This window comes from Corvus cornix, chromosome 2, assembly GCF_000738735.6.
Source record: "Corvus cornix cornix isolate S_Up_H32 chromosome 2, ASM73873v5, whole genome shotgun sequence".
NCBI classification, from domain to species: Eukaryota; Metazoa; Chordata; class Aves; order Passeriformes; family Corvidae; genus Corvus; species Corvus cornix.
The window spans coordinates 48,064,249-48,082,498 of NC_046333.1; the positions used below are offsets into that span (position 1 = coordinate 48,064,249).

Here is an 18,250-nt window from a genome sequence, read left to right on the forward strand (position 1 = left end):
TCATTTTAAAATGAAATCTAATTTTCATTCAAGCATAGTTGGTTCAAGCCATATTAAAATTATGTCACCCCTTACTATGTAAAGAGATAAAAATATGAAAATTAGGAATAAGAATTACCGTGTTAGATATATGATAATTTAAATAAATGTCTATGTACATACAGTATCTGATATCACTGTCTACCAAAAAGTCATTCTGTAAAGGAAAGGGAAAAAGTTGAAATTTTGTTGATTTTGCAATGAATTTTTAAGATTGAAGAAGACCTCTAAGACCATGGAGTCCAACTGTTAACCCAGCACTGACAAGTTCCTGAGCCTAAGGGTCGCAGCTACAAGAAGGGCCCTTCTGAACCTCCTTTTCTTCAGGTTAAACAGCCCCAGCTCCCTCAGCCATTCCCCATAAGTTGTTCCCCATGTGCTCCAGACCCTTTCCCAGCTCTGGTGCCCTTCCCTGGACAGGCTCCAGCACCTCAAGGTCTTTCTTGCAGTGAGAGGCCCAAAACTGGACACAGGATTCGAGGTGTGACCTCACCAGTGCCCAGTACAGAGGGACATTTACTGCCCTGGTCCTGCTGGCCACACTATCCTTGATCCAAGACAGAATACCCCTGGCCTTCTTGGCCACCTGGGCTCACTCCTGGCTCATGTTCAGCTGCTGTCAACCAGCACCCCCAGGTCTTTTTCCACCAGGCAGATTCCCAGCCACTCTGCCCTCAGCCTGTAGGGTTGTTGTGACCTGTCACTTGGCCTTCTTGAGCCTCATACAGTTGACCTCATGCCATTGATCCAGCCTCTCCAGATCCCTCTGTGGACCGTTCCTACCCGCCATCAGCTCAACACTCCTGCCCAACCCAGTGCTGTTTGCAAAATGACAGAGGGGGCACTGGTTCCCCTCATCCACATCATTGATAAAGATGTTAAACAGGACTGGTCTCAATACTGAGCCCTGGTGAACACCGCTTGTGGCCGGCCACCAGCTGGATGTAACTCCAGTCACCACCACCCTGGACATTCAGCCATTTTTTTTACCCATGAAGCATATTTTTTTTACCTGCCCAAGCCATGAGCAGTAGTTTCTCCAGCAGACTAACGTGGGAAATAGTGGCAAAGGTCTTACTAAAATCCAGGTAGGCACATCTACAACCTTCCCCTCATCCACTAAGGGGATCTCCTTGTCATAGAAGGAGAGCAGTTGCTCAAGCAGGAGTTTTTCACATTCTTGACAGCAAATATCATGAACAATACTGGTCGTGTAAGTGACTTTTATATGAATCTGTTTATTGAGGCTGAAACATGTGAGCTAAACTTAAAGGGAGAAAAGTATGAGCTGAAGAGGTTGATGCTAGACAGTTAAAGACTCAGAACTCTTTATTTGTATTTCGAATAAGTGGTTAATGAGTTAATGTTTCAATTTTCAGGATGAGAAAGAATGTATCTTTTGTTTTCAACATCTGGATGGCAAATTTTTCTCTGTGTCAGGTTTTGTCATTAGTTCACGTTTTGCCTCCTGCGTATTTCTCACCTCCAGATATTTTGAATCTATTACTCTCCAGAAAGCAAGAACTTAGAAGACCTAAGAATCCATCATGCTTAACCTTTCATACAAGGTACTGAACATATGTTTTAAGTAATGTAAAAAATGTCGACAGATATTTCAGTGAAATGCGTTTTCCTTATTAAGAACTGCAGTTCATTTAGTTGTTGGTTCTACTGTACACTTGAATTTTCATCATCAGTTTCTGGAAATGTAATGCTTTTCCATGGTTTTATATAGTTGGAGAGTTAACAGTTCTTCTGAAGAAGCTCCTTATCTTTGAAATGATTGATCTAGAGAGGAATATGTTGTGTGTTGTATGTTCTTGGTAATCTACTGAGACAAAGAATAGAATAGAATAGAATAGAATAGAATAGAATAGAATAGAATAGAATAGAATGTTTCAGTTGGGAGGGACCTTCAATGATCATCTAATCCAACTGCCACTCATAAACTTCAGATAACTTTTAATAATGAGACTGATTATGGGACTTAATTCACAACATGCAGAGTCCAAATGCAACATCCTGCAATTGTACCCCTACATGGAGCAGAGCAACATGCTGTATTCATTTTGATTTGACACTACTTCACCACAGTCATCTGATTTTGGGTCAGTTTAGAGACTGATCAGTGAGGGTTTGTGTCTTGCATTTGATAAAAGTTTGATATAACCTTACTGATATTTTAAAGTTCAGCACGACCTAGTTCCAAGAAATATGGTTTTAATACCGTGAAAAAAATAATATCAAAGACAAATGAGGGTTGCTATAAGTAGACTATAAATTCCAGCTGAAAAACCAAGCCCTGCAGGTTTCTTCTTAACCTTGCCATGAGACAGGTCTTAAGCAAGATGAATTAAAATAATTTAAAAAAATAAAATTTATTCAAATATTGACTGAGACGTACTTTCTCAGCAGTGGTAGTGAGGCACTAGGTGACATCCAGGAGGCAGCTATCTGAAGAAGTATAAACCCTATTGTCAGCTGTTTCCCATCATCATTCCCTGCTTATACAGCTACATACATGGTGATGGAAAGGTAAGGTTGTCCTCCTTTCACTGAAAACAACCCTTTGTAGGGCTTTGCTTCTCCTCTAATGATACACCCAAGTGCCCTATACAGAGCCTATGAGAAAAGAGGGAGTTTGGCTGGTCATTACCAGCCTTTACTCATATTCCTCCTTCCCCTGCTCTCTCTTCCACCAGTATTTCCTTACCTGCAAGCAAAGAGGGGATTTTCTGAAAGATCTGAGTAAAAGACTTACCTTTGATTTATGTATCAAAGGGAGCACAGTCACATCTGCAACACACATCTTCACAGCCTCCACATCTTCCTTATAAAGCAGAAGCCTCTCTTTTACATGTCCTCCTAAGACTTTTGCTACCTTTGAAACGCAGGTAATGAGCTAAACCTCCTGAAGTTCTTCATGGTGGTGAAACTGGTAATTAATGTTAAAAAAAGTCATCTTACAGAAGACATCACTACTTCCTTTTCATTTCTTCACATCTTTAGAACAGAATTTTGACAATATCCGCAGATTTCCTGTCCTATTCCTCTTGCTCCCTTTTGTTGAAGGAAATCACAAAAACCTCTTACTTTCCTCAAATGTTTTTAAAATTAGCCAAAGAAATACCTCTAAAAGAAAATAGCTTTTAACATCTTTCCAAGTTTGCTTTCCTCAGTAACTTAGTGTTTTAATTCATGTTACTGGCCACATACCTCCAGTACTGAAAAAACACCTTTGAAAGTAAACTGGATGTTGTCAAGAAACTTTTTTTCATGAAGTGTAGTCTTAATATAGCAATATAGATGTGATCTGGCAGAAATAGCAGCAGAAGACATTTTCCAGGCTATGAAAATCTTCCTCCAAAAGCCACAGTAGAGCAGACCCCAAGCCACTTGGGTGCTTTGATCTCATATCTCCTAATTCAGCAAGTTTGGATTTCTTTTAAACTGAGCAATCAATACCTGAATTTCATGAGTTTTTGTAAGATTTAACATTTCTGCTTTTGGAGATATCAGCAACCTGTTAGCAGCTCCATGCTTCTTTACAAATATTTCTTGTCAATCCTATTTCTATTTTAATATACTTCTAATGTTCAACATTTTTTTATAATTTTAGGAATTCTCTAGATGTTTATGAATGTCTGAAAGTGATGGTAGTATTTCAGTTCTGCAGTTTTGCCAAAACAATGCACCTTAATTACAGATCTATCACATAAACTGGGCAGCACTACCTTGGTTTTACTTGAAAAGATAGTATTGACTGAGAAGGAAAAGAGCATGCAGTGCACAGCAGAACATCTGCTACTGCAGCAACAAGTGTTTTGATGGAGCTACCTAATCTTTTGGCTAAGCCAGACCTGTTCTTTTTAAGTGGAAAAGCTGAAGAAAAACAGATCTTGAGGTAATAGAAATGTAAATGTTCTAGTCTGGTTTTTCTTTTATCACAATATACACAGACATGGGATGTTGTTGCCTAAAGCTGACAGAAGTGTTTCAAATGAAGAACAATAACTGTGTGCAAGATAAATAATTTTTCTTTGTGTAACTGTCATTGATATGCCACATGATTATTTTTTCTGTGTGTGAGGATTGATTGCTGGTGAATTTCACAAATGGAAACAATCTTAATTGCAAAATATTCCACCCCTTTCTTTCTTTTCAAAGGAAAAATGAATGTAATTTTTATTATAACATTATGATTTCCAGGCACAATAAAAGTAGAAAGAGAGGACAAAAAGCCTCTCTTACATTTTGCTGACATTAGCTAGGTTCTCAAAGTGCTCTGCAAGGCTGAGTGAATTAAAACTCATCAGACCAATGTGTTAAGCTCATAATATTTTCACTCCTGTATTACAGCTAGGGAAACTATGGAAAAAAAGCTATCAAGTAGAACACATGAAACCCAGAAGAATCAATATCTGTTTCAACTTAATTGTGCATTTTACCAACTGTCCTGTGTTTTTCAGGAAATTTCCTCAGTTGTGCAAAGAATACACAAGTTTTCCTTGCAAAACTGGAAAACATAGAGGGAAATGTCCAGGTTGCCATGCTCAGATGTTTTATAAATTGTATTGTCCCTTCACAAAAATGCCAGACTTGTTCTGCCAAACATCGTTGCCCCCATTATTCTGATATAATACAACATTCCTTTTGACATCTTTAAGAGCACGCACTAGGTAGGAGAGCATGAGTTAGACAATGGCATAAAATTAATTGGAGAGTCAGACAGAGATCATTGTCAGAAGGGATTAAAGATGGAAATATTTTATGTAAAACTGTTCTCCATTATATATTAGATCTATTTGCAATATTTTATGTGCCGTGTGAGAAATACCTGCATCATAAATTATTGTCTTGGGGTGATTTTATGATAATACGGTATTCCCCTATCATCTGCTGTATACCCAGAAATTGGTCCTGCAGCTGTGTCCAGGAGAGGAGAGGAGAGAAGCCAGGAGAATTCTTCAGCGCAGCTTGTATTCAAGGACTCACACACTCCCCTGTGTCACTCGGCTCTGCTTCCAGTGGGAGAGAGCTTCTTTTCCTGCTTCTAGCCAGCTTGTGATCTGGGGCAAAAAGTTTCCCCAGAACTGTATACTGAAATCCTCGGCTAACTTCTTCTTTTTCTGGAACTGTTCAGCCTCGCTGTGACCCGAGAACCAGATCATTGGGCACTGTGGACCAGCCGGGAGGCTGCAGGGATGCCGCATCCTGGCCCAGACCTCAGGAGAAGCCAAGCTACAGACAGAACTCTGAAACCATCAGCTTCCTCTGCATCGAGGAGGTTTAATACCTTAACAGTTATTCACTTTATCCCCGTGCCCTGCAGGCGCTCTGCATGTTAAATAAATAGTTTTTTTCACTTTCATCCAAGAAATTCCTTTTGTATCCATGGGGGAGGGAGTGTCTTTAGAGGAGATGTTCCTTCCAGAGCATTTCCACCTAAACTTGTCTCAAACTCAGACAATTATATTGACTAACTTCTGCATGACACCCTCACTCTGAAGGGGAAAGAAAGCTGTCTTACATTTCGAGGTTGCCATTTCAGCACCCTTGAGGAAAGGAGTTGCTGCTGAGCCATGTAGTGACCACCAACATCATCTGCCTGCAGGGAAGGGCTGTCTAGAACTTGCAGGGCTGGTCCCTTCACAGGTAGCTACACGATGACATCTTTGCCTGCTCACTCTAAAAATGATCAGAGATCTTTCCTGTATGAAATTAGGATCTTTCCAAGAGGCAGGAGGAGGAGTGAAGGGATTAGAGCAGAGGAAAGAATGTCTGAGAAATTCATCCTCTAACCAGGTGCACTGCTGAGTTCCTGAAGATAACATATTATCTAGATTCATTGGATTTACATGAAAGACATTACCAGGAAGGATCTTTCCTTTTTTTCCTTTCATTGCTTTGACGGTGATTAACAGTGCCTGTACTTTCACTGCTGCACCTGCAGGTAGTGAAGAGATGTATTCACAACAGCAAGCAATTTCACAGCATGAGCACTCAGAAACATTATTTATTACTACCGTTCCAGCTAAAAAGTCTGAGACTGCAAAACAGTAACACATACTAGATCTCATCACTCATCTGTAATTTGCATTTTTCATGGATACAAACCTAGCTGGCTAATTGGGAAGTCATTTGACTTGAGACTTAATATACTTTTACCTTATGATGGATTCAGCATGAAGAGAATATATTGTGTTTTCATTACTTAGAGCCAGGAGCAATTTTCAACTGTGTGTTTTCGAGTTTCAAACAAGAGAAAAGATTTATCTGCGAGAGTAACAGATTGGCCCGTCTAATTCAGCATACTTCCAGCAGTCGCCACCAACGCGGTGGCTGTTGCTGAGAGTGTGCCCTTTCCTGATGATTTTATCAAAGAATGCACAGTTATACAAAAACAGGCAGTGGTAGTAGAGAAAGGGAAATTCCTCTTTGTTCAAAGAGCACAGGGGATGAGCATTGCAATGAAGGAAATCAAACCTCCCTCCAGTTTTTTTGTTTTCCCTGGTCAAGGTGAAGGAAAGAGGACTAGAACTTGAATGTGGAAAGATGGTTAATTTCTAAAACATGCCACAGATAATCCACAGCTACAGAGTGAATGCTATCCATCTTTCTGTGTGTCACTGTCTGCCAATACCACGTATGGGCCTGGAAAAGGCCCAGCTAAAGGGATCAAGCTTGCCTGTGGTTTGTTAATGATGAAGTGCAGAGAAAGGTTTTCCAGATGGAGATAGACTGTCACAAGTCTAAAAAGCTGGAAAACATCAGCATCCGTCCCCTTGCAGTGATGCAGCTGTCAAGGAAAAGCATCCTATGCTTCTGAAAAGGAGTGATGCATGGGCACTGAAAGGACTGTCCTGTGGCTTTCCTGGACAGCTTTCTTCTTGGAAAGCTTACTTGGAAACCTAGGTTAGTCAAGATTAGTCTTGTGTGGTCTAGGGTTATATATGGATACTGAAAAGCCAAGGTAGCCTTCTGTGTCTAGATTATAAATATACCTGTAAACTTTTGTTAATGTTCCTTACTTATTGTGTACAGAAGAAAATACTGTTTATTCCAATAGAAAATACATAATGAAAAATATTTCTATGTTCATGCTGCTGCGTATCACATTTAAAATCACTAACAAAGTAAATATTTTAGGTCAGGTACGAGGAGTACAACTTACACCTGGCTGTATAATATGTTGCATTCAAGGCACAGCCTGATAGAAAAACAGATTTCATGGAGGTGTGTTTACACCCACACCGTGTTCCTTCGGTGTAGTCCCTCTTCTCAGGTACTACAGGAGCTCTGCATCCACTTCTGACATGACTCAGAAGAGTGAGTTCTGCTTCTCTTTAGTGCTGCCCAGGAGTTCTAGCTGTCCATGAACCAAATCTCATCAGTGGTGGGTTTGGTGTATCTGATATACTCAACACAGCAAAACAGTTTGTGTGCGCTCCGGTAGCTCAATGGCAGTGGGGAGGCATAACTTGGGCGAGCCACTGTACAAGTGTAGTGGCACATTAAGGATTTTTGACTCCATCATTTCATCACCCCGTTATATAAAGCAGTAAAATATACAATCTTTGAAACGGGATGAAGAAGGGGGAAAAAAGAGAAAGAGTATTCCTGGTAAGGCAGCACATCCCTGAACTCCAGAGTAGTTGAAGCACGTTACAAACAAAAGCAGAGCGCCCTCGTGTGGCTCCTGGGACAGGTGGGACACGCACAGGACAAGAATTTTGTGTTGTCACGGGAATATTCTGCAATTAGGGTCTTCTGTATGATTTCCGCTTCCTAATTCTGAGATTTCCGCCTACTAATTCCATCATTTTTGAGGGAATTTGCAAAAGCTGTCCTGGTAAGCCTAAGGAAGCTTAATTTAAATGCACACACTCCAAAGCGTTTTACTTCCTTCCAGTCTGGCAGTACTATACTATGTTATTTTTCATGTCTGTGAGAATTTCCTTTAAAAAATGCAAGGACTATTAGTCTAGTTACTCCTGGTTTTTTTTGTTGTTGTTTGTTTTTTTCTTTTTTTTTTTTTTGAGGGGGGGGTGTTTGTGTTTTTTTTTCCTTCTATCTGCATGCTACTAAATTTTATTTTCTAAATTTAGTTAACTATATTGCCAATTTTCCTAAACATTCTTGTGTTTTCCTTTTGACATTTACTCTTTTTTTTCCTCTCCACAAAAATTTACTTGACATATTTCATTTCACAATTGAGTTTAATCTGTGGACCTGGAAAAAAGATCTTAGCAAAACTGATAATGTTGAATGTCCTTAAAACAAAAATACATTCCCATATTCTCAACTTAATAAAACCTCGATTTCATTAATATGTGGTTTATTTATAGGATTAGGATAAGAAATCAAATATGCAGAAAAATACAGTGCAAGAAAGAGCCAAGATCAGTGAAGAACTGTATTTCTGTATGTTTTCTCTTTAATTTCTTGACATCTGGCTTAAGTCTGTATGTTTTATATTAAGAAATAAATGTTAATTTAGTGCAATTACTAGTGATTTAACCTGATTCAACAGGTGAATTGTCATGTGTTTTTATAGTTGCCACCATATTTCTGAATATACAGACATTCAGCATTAGAATCCATTTCAACAGTTGGAACTGAAATCCTAATATAGTAAGGAAATCAAACTACACAACCCTTTCTTTTTTTTCCCCTGCATATTCAAATGGACACAAAAGAATGGAAATTGGTCTTCCTTTATTACAAAATATCACAGAAAAATCACTTCTACAAATGAATCATTATCTGTACAATGACACAGGATAAATGGAACTATTTCGTTAACTGGTTTTTAGATTAGATTTAAGCTAATATTTATCTCAATGTTCATCAAGAAGTGTGAGTCTTTTATCAACATTTAAATACAGTATATCAGATGTTATTTTATATGTTATTTTAGAAGATATTTTAATGCAAGTCAATCACTTTCAGTGTTGACATCCTCAATCAATTAACATGTGAAACAGTCCTAAGTATAACAATGCTTTCACTCGGCCAGCAGATGAGAAAGGAAAAATGACGGGAAAAAAAATAGAACTATTCTCATCCTCCTATGAATTCCTGCTCAGAAATTGCAATAAAATTTACTGTTTTATCAAGGCTTGCTGGAACTTATTTTCGAAGAGTCACCAGCAAGCCAAGCCATCAATTTTTCCGTGTCATATGGAGGCAACATGGGAACTGAAAACTGTACTCAGCTGTTTTGCGTTTTGGGAGAACATGGTGGGATTAAGCAGCCACCATTTACCACACATTGTCTGTTGCTCACTGTATACTGTGTCATGTAGTCTCTGTGTCAGCTCTGAGTTTTTACAAATTCTATTTTTTTTTTCATTGTATTAATAGAAATGTGCATGTCCAGAACAGTAGGCACCAATGAACAGACATGTGCATACCTATGCACATGCAGGGAAAGAAATTGCTCTCAGCTACCGTTGCCAGGTGCGTATCTTTCCAATCATCACTATTATGTGCAGATATTTAGTAATGCAGTTGGCTGTAGTTTGGGGTTTTTTTATACTTCTGTATTCTAATACCAGTCTTTAAGTGAATATGTTCACTTTTGCAAAACTAGCATTTTTTTTTAAGTGAAAAACTGGAAAAGATGGAACTGTAACATTTTCTGTATGAAAGATTTAATATGTTAAAAGGATGTGTTTCGATCAACAGAGGGCACTCTATGGTTTTCAAAGGAGCCTAATAGAAGCTTAAAAGGGTTCAGCAGGAGATAACTGAGTGTGGTTTTCAAAGAGCCTTTAGTACTGGTCAATCTATAATTTATTGGAAATGCTACTGATTTCCACAATAACATAGAATACAGGAATGAAAGAGAACCCCATCATTTGATAAAGTCAGATACTAGGATTAAGGCTGTGATGTACACAGTCAGCTCTTAGTTACATCTTCAAAATTGGAAATTATGTGCAAAAGTTCTAACATACTCAGAGTCAAAAGTGTACTTATACAGTAATGACGTGTTTTAACCATGCTGTTTGTTTAAAAATGATGACTTTGAATATCATAAGTGTTGACAGGTCAGGCCCCACTGCTGTTCCACACAGGATATTTCTTCCAGTTCGTAAATAGGTTAGTTTCCTGACTCCGGCCTACCTTGTGCTATCGACTTCACTGGCCACTTTTACTTCTGTTGTTCACTTATTTTCAAATAAAATAACTGCATTTAGAATTAGAACCTGAAGGGGAATTTTGGTAGAAAAAACTTGTTATTTTTAGCCTGTCTGCCTAGAATGCATGGAAATAAAACAATAAAGATATAGAATAAAAATATTTGTTGATACCATGTAAAACTTCAGAAATTACTTTAACTGACATTTTCATATAGTAGCCAAACTATGAGAACTTGGCAGGAGTACTGCATGCAGAACTATCATACATTAAGGTAGCATGCCTGTATTTCTATAAAGTAGACTCATTCTGCTTAAAAACCTAAAACTCAAATTGGGAAAACAATGCTACCTGCCCACCCTGGAGAACACAGGAGTTAAGCACTTACACAGTTTTAAGTAGGTGCATGTTTCTTGTTAAAGAACCTTCAAGCGTGTGATCTATGTGTAAAGGTGGGGCAGTACAGGCATCTCCAGCTAGAGAGAAGATGCTAAAAGTCAAAGCAGAGAGAAGAGCAGGAAGTCCTCATGTTGTCCATTCCTCCTACAGTAACCCTCCTGAGAATTACTGTATAACATGTGCCTGTAATCACAGACAGTAGTAGAGCCAGTGAAGAACTAGACAAAGTTTAAAGGGCAAATTCTTATCTCTTTGCTGTGCCTGTGAGTGTGGAATGAATTGAGAGAAGCAGCTGGCAGTGAGTGTCAATCAGAGCCCGGCTCTCACAAGGAACGAGGATTCCTTTACCGCAAACCTGGCGCGTAGAAGTTAAAAGCTGTTTTCCTTGCTTTAGCACTTATATTTGCCAACAGCTGTTTCAACATTTATAAACACAATTCCCACTGGCTGCCAAATTACCATAAATTCATTTCTGCATATTTTTGAGTACTAGGCATAAAAATGATTACATCTGATTAAATCCATTTATGCTTTCACGCCTTTCAAATGTATAGCAGATATGAATTGTTGCAATATATTATATCTAAACAAAAATTTCATTATGACTTCGGGGCAGGTTATCTTCAGAAGGTTATGAAGAAATAATTTATTAGTTGCGGTCAGGTCATGGTATTTCACGGTTTCATTCCAGCTAGAGTACACAGTGTCTGGTAAGTGACAGCACAACTCGGGGCAACAGCATGCTCTGGGAGATTCAGGTGTTCTTTCTGTGTTCAGCTTCATTTAAGTAAACTCTTTTAATGTTATAGTACCTAAAAATATTCTGTCTATAGGAGAAGGAGAACTTCAGAGTGCTGCTACAAAATGCTGCTTCCGTACTGGGTGCGTGTTCTCCCCCTGGAAATTTAAACTGTGCCTAGTGTTGCTGAACATTTGTTCCTGCAGGAAAATGTGCATTCAGATTGTTCAAATATGAAGTGTGTGTGATGCTGGCAGTCACTGTGCTTGAGAGTGTGGAGCTACAGAGACCGAGTTTGCTTCTTCCCGCTGAGCACAAGATGCCTTTCATCACATAATGTTTAACCTTACGTGTTCTGCCGCAGTCCTGTCTAACACTTCATTTTAATTGTGCCAGCATTATTAATTCATTCGGAATTCACTGTAATAACACTGATCATAATTAACCCATTCTGTAGCCTTGTGAGTGTTTTAAGTGCTCACATGGAATTCCGCTGCAATTCAGCATTAATTAAGGTACCACCTAATTTTCGCAGAGAAATAAGAGCGTGTGATCTGTCTCATGAGGTAACTCCCTTAACATCTCAGAGCAGTCCAAATATTTGGAGTGTATGGATCTTGTGAACATGATGGATATATTCCCTCTCTGAGGAAAATTGTGTATACCATGTGGATAAATTACGAAAGAACGGTATATTCTAACATGCAATGCACCCATGCCAATTCTGTATGTCACTATGTAGAGTACTATTGCACTGCATTTATACTGATAAACACATTTCCACTGATAAAATACAAAAAGAGCCAAGCTGCTTTTCAGGAACTTAAAAGAAAAGCTATTAAAGGAATATCTTTAAATTTAGAAAATGCCCTCCTTTTAATTTTCTAAAACTATAGCCCATATATACATATTAGTATACAGCAGCTGGAGCAATCGTATTACATCAAATGCTGTGTATTAGTTTAACCAACCTGCTTACTGCAAAGATACTGTAAACTAAATAATCTCCTTTAATTGAAAATAGGCATAAAATTGTTATGCTTTTTTAAAGTATGTTGTAAATCTGAAAATTAGTACACTGTAAAGTAAAAATACATGCTCCATTTCATAGCAACTTAGCAAAGTACAGATATAGCAACATGATTTTAATGCATCCTTTAAACTAATATTTTCAGGGATGATTAACTTTTTTTGGAGAAAATTATTCTAGGCAAAAACTGGGCAGGTAAGGGCTCAGCCTGCAAGCTGATTTTCTCCGCTACAATTTCTTGAAAATTCTTTCACAATTACTCACTTCCGCTCATTTTCAAATGATGGAGAGGGCAGATTTATGTAAAGTATATCTATACATTGTTTGCTCACACAAACCCAGATCATTATCCACAAAGTATTTGGGATGTGTGTTTTATCTTGTTTGATATTCCTCAACTTGTGTGTCAATTTTTCATTTTGCTACGCTAAACCCCACCTTGATATTAAAAGGGAAGTTTGAAAACTGAAAGCAATGTCATATGATTTGGGTTGTTGCCTCATGTTTAAATCATATTCATTAAACTATCAGTCCAAAAAGGCCTCTGAATGAATTTATCTTGGTCTACATGAAGGAATCAAGGGAACTAAAAATAAACAGAATTCAGCCAGTAAATGTCTCAAAATAGTATTGATTTCTTTTCCATTCCAAATCTGTATCATGAAACACTCTCACCATTGGAAATCAATGGCAAAATTTTAATTGACTTCCACAGAGCCAGCATATCATCTATGAAATTTAAGATAGAGTCTGTGCTTTAGTTTTTAACCCACTGCACTGCAAACTGCAGCTAGAATAGTGGTCTACTGTGCTTTAATCAGTAACTATCATTCTCATTAGCAAAAATGTGCTATCTACTAAGTAGAAGAAGAATCCCAATATTCTACACCATATTGATTAGTGAGACAGCAAATATGAGGTATTTAGACAGAGCACAATGAGGTTCAAGATTGCTTCTAAAACTCACAGTAGCTTAAATTTCAGCATGAAAGACATTTTATTTTTGACCACAGAAGTGCTGAGGAAATATGATCTTACTTTAGAAAATACCCACAATATTTGATTTATAACTTTTCAGGTTACACTGGCTACTTTGTAGGGTGACATCCTGCTTCAGAGAGTTCAGCCAAAGGGGTTTAGGTGCCCATTAGTGAGTTTTTCAGAAAGATTAAGGGCAAGCCCTGAATGCAGCTCCCTAACCTGAACTAGTGTGCCTTTAACTCTATGTTTTCTATCTCTAGAGTTTGGGGTCTTCATTTTCTAGAAGCACTACAATTCATGCCTCATAATATTGCTGGATTATGTTGTCTGAATTTATTTAGGCAACAGCCCCCTAAGAGGGAAATTAATTTTGAGAGCCTTGTTGTTGCAATAGACATTTTTTACCTTGTGCAGTGATTGTCACCTCTTAACTACTCTCAGAGAAAGAGCTTTGAAAACCCATTTGACTGAGACAGTAGTACAGTTATTTCTTTTATTCTTGAATTTCTGTAGTGTTTCTTATGTGGAAGGAGAGGTGGATCTTGAGTCATGCAGCTCAGCTCTCAGTTTGACCTTCCCAAGGGCCATTTGTAGCTTCATCACATGGAGCTTGATGTAGTCACCGCCTTGCAAATACTCCAGGTGTGATTTCAGTTTGTTTTGTTTTGTTTTTTGTTTGTTTGTTTGGTTGGTTGGTTTTGTGTTGTCTTATTATTTTGGTGAGAAAATTCATTTTCTTTCTCTCAAAGTTCTCTAACATGAAAAAATGTGAAGTATTTTGTCAGTCTCAAAAAGATTCAAAGAAACACGACAGTCGTCCAGATGCTTGTTCTCCATGTGTTTTCTGTTATGCAGTGATACAGCAAAAAGGAGCAGAGGGGAATTAGGGATATCTCCTTTTGCTCCTTGCTTATGAAAAGTAAGATGCAATAAGAATTAGTTAGACTGTGTTTTTGGAAAACATGGCAGAGGTACTGATGTCAATAAAGAAAACCTTGTACTTGAGACAGAGTTAGATAATGTAATCAAAAAATGGTATCTTCTCCTAATACACTGAAATAATTAATAATTGGAAGCATACAATAAATGGTATGAAAAGGATAAATAGAATTAGAAGTAATATCATAGAACTCAATAACCCTGCAAAAATCTCCTACTAAGGTAGTGTTTACTGTAGTGGGTTAGTCCCATGTTATGAAACATTTAATTATAACGTTTACAACCTCGGTATCAACACAAAAGGGGCATTCTTTCAAATTAGATAGAAGGAACATGAATACAACATTTTCACATGTTTTTACTTGATTTCTGACTTATTTAGTTTCTCTTCACTGGTAGAAAGAACTAATTTTTCTTCCAAGTAGGTATAATAACTTTTTAAATTGTAATAATAATTAAAATACTGATAACAATAAAAAAAAGATGATGCTGACTCAAATTTATCCAGAGCATGAGATACCACATCATGTAAGTGGTATCTCAGAAGTTTTTTAAATCATTGAGAAGTCACATCAATTATATTATACTAATCATCAGCAACATATAGGATGTAACAGATATTAATAAGCCATAGTAGATTTAAATCAGATTATGAAGTAATAAAATGCAGACCAAAAAAATTGCTTTTTCATCCCTTGCTTCTATGCACAATTTAAATAGATTGCTCTCTAAATCAAAAGGAATATACTATTTAAAATAAATATAATCCTTGAAGAAGTCAAGCTAGTGCCTGAATGTACACTACAGTCTCTATCTCATGGATATCCTTTAGCAGTCATAAAGTTTTCTCAATTCCTTTTGACGTAACCACATGACATCTGAGCTCAGGATGGTGATGTATATAAGCAACACCTCTACTCCTCCCTGCCTTAGTATCTGGTCTCCTCCTCCATGTCAGCTGAAGCAGGTCTCAGAACTCAGATCCTGGCAGATTAGGAAGGATGTCTTAGCACTGCAGCATTTAAGTGTGTCACTTTGCATGCATAAGCACACATATTTCCTATAGGGCAGTGAATTTGGGCTCCGTAAGGACCCACAGGAAGATGAATTCTTTGTCTGTGTGTGACTTTCGAGAGACTAAGGCTATAGCCTCAGAACAACACTGAGAAGTAATGCATGATATTTTTAGCTTTAAAAAAACCCAAATAAAGTATTGTTAGATTTTTACCACATTTTCTTTCAAAACTATAAAGCCGGTGAGTGAAACACAGAACAGAGAAAAATGGTGGAACTGTGAGAGAATCATCAAGAAGTTGATGTTGGAAGAGGTCTCTGAAGATCATCTGGGCCAATCTCCTGCTCAGAGCAGAGGCAGCTCCAGCAGGCTGTTTAGGAAGACAAAACAGCAGTTCTGGGCAAAAGGGCAGCAGGTTTTCATGACCATCCCCTCAGCTGTTTTATGACATCAGGCGACTCATTAGCTACTCTCTATCTCAGAGATCCCATCTGTGACAGAAAGATATTAAATTCTAGCACAATTCCTAAACTTTCTCATACTTTCTAGAGAAACTCCTTTCCCATAGCAGTGGGACATTTTTCTAAGATTATTTAAAAAGCTGCTTAAAGACTTTAAGACTACCTAAAGCACCTGCATACTATACTTCAACAAAGTTGTAACTTCTGTCTTCATAGAATGTGTCTATATAAATCCATCTATCCATCACTGTTGGAGGAGACTTGAACACATCCTGCTGACTCCCTGCAACCAGTTGCAGTGTTGAGCATAGGGAAGCAGATAACCTGCAAGAACTGGAACTTCTTTGATGGAAGTTGTGAGCAACACTTCAAAAGCAGTGCTGTCAGACAACATTCATGGTAAGCCCACAGTAATTACCCATTTAAGTACCAATCAAAAAGTAATGGGAGATGATAATTCCCTCTGAACATTTCCAACATGCCCTGTGTCCTAGAAAAATGTGCCTTAATTTACACTGAAATTCATTAAAAAAAAAAAAAACCTTGATCTTAACCCAAACCCTAAAAACAAAACCAACACCAAAAAACATTTAAGGTTACATATATCCACTCCAGAAAAGACTTCAGACATGTAATGCCAGTGTTTAAGTTTCAGCTCCCCAGGAATGCAAGGGTAACACCCAGAAAAAATCCTAGTCTTTTTCAAATGCCACTCACTGTAAAAGTTCTCAGAATTGGGATAAGAAGTGTGAAGACTTTCCAAGGCTGTGCAGTCAGGGTGTGTTACATCGACTCTACAGCTGGGGTTTGTGCTTATACAGCAGATTTCCTCGCTATCTTCATTCAGTGAGCCTTTACCTGCCAATCTCTCCAGAGCAAATTCCTTTGGAGCAAATTCCTGCGGCATGCAGATCACAGGATCAGACTAGAGCATGTCAGAGGTGGAAAAACCCTGAACTGTAAATAACGAGATCTTCATATCCTCTGCACGAGCTGTTCCACTCCAAGTAGCCACTCTTCTTGGCCCCACACTCCTTGTTGTGGGTACAGCCCACAGGCACTATCTCCATTAATATTGTTTCCAAGAGGGAACGAATTAAGTTGATTTATGGTACAAGAATTTCTTGCATCTCCTCTTTGAGCTGCTCCATAGAATCAGAATAGAAATTGAGTTAAAGTCCTTGTAAGTAGTCCTTCTACTTTACCCAGCACTTCATCTGTAACCCCAGTGGGTGAGAAAGCTTGAAGATAGCACAGTGTTCCAGAAGCCATTTATTCTGGGAATATGTTATTGAGACAACTTGGTATCTATTTAATCTTTATACTTTTAAGAGACCAAGAGGGAAATGCGCTTTTTCTTTCCAGAAAATTAATATGAAATTTAAAAAGGGGAAAGGGAAATGGATGGTAAACTGCCCCATCACTCATCATTCCCCTGCCTTCCCTACCCACCCCCCCCCCCCCAAAAAAAAAAAACCAAAAACTATAGGACAAGTTTGAAAGAAGTTTTGAAAACAAATTCATCATTTTGGGATTGGTCTGAAGCAGTGCTTATGCACACTAGGAAATAAATTTGATAAACAAGAGCTAGTTCTTCCTATGTGTTGCCATTGGTGATTACTTTATATTTAAGTGTTTCTAAGATAGTCAGAGATCAGCCTTTCACAGGATCCAAACATGAAATTCACCCAAACTCAATGACTAACTGACCCCTGTTAGTCATATGTCCTCTCTTCAGCAAATTACTAATAAATGCTTGTAGGAGGAATGTCAGACAAGATTACACGTCAGTACCATTAGTAACTGTGGATCATCTTTCTTATTCCACAGTTAGATAAGAAATGCTTTGTCATTTTCAGGAGTCATGCAGAAGTGAATTTCATATTCATTTACACCTCTTAGCAGAGATAACATGGCAAGTAGCAAATGGATCATCCTTTCAGCTGTGAGCTCCTGAGGGTTCATTTATAAGAATTCCTGCAATCAAGCATGTAGTCAGATAAAACACCTCCTATTCCTATTCTGGTTTCACATGAACTTAAATACTGCCCCGACTTTAGGTCTGAATGTGTGTGCATATACATACATTTATATATATACAAGCATGAATTCTTCATTTTTATTGTCTTCCCTATTTTTTTTCTACGTCATTTCGAACTCTCTGTTATTAATTCACCCCTTTGGTATCTCCCAGCAAAGGGTGAGCAGCAGCTTGAAAGTTCCCTGTTCCCATTTAGCAGGACTCCTCAATCATAGCTGTCTAAATGTCTTCAGATGTTTAAAGGTGCTATTAGGCACCCACTGGGATCTACAGACATGACTCAGTGACACCAAAATGTAAGGAAATCACATGTTTAATCTACTTCAGATTTTTTTAAAATCACATGCAACATATATCTCTGTTTAACCATCAAAACAGCTTTGTGTACACTACTTACACATTGCTCCCAAATGTCTAACACTGGCTATGCCTTCTGCTTACTGCCCTTTCAATCTCATTT

General features: G+C 38.0%; 1 long non-coding RNA gene across 1 annotated transcript in view; it reads left to right on the plus strand.

Moving 5' to 3' along the window:
- LOC120411906 overlaps window positions 1-18,250 on the plus strand; it is a 31,929-nt gene that overhangs the window by 4,999 nt on the left and 8,680 nt on the right. The window contains exons 3-5 of the long non-coding RNA XR_005604493.1: window positions 1,529-1,607; window positions 9,406-9,501; window positions 15,966-16,148. This is a non-coding gene — a long non-coding RNA (uncharacterized LOC120411906). The remainder of the gene's footprint in view (window positions 1-1,528; window positions 1,608-9,405; window positions 9,502-15,965; window positions 16,149-18,250) is intronic.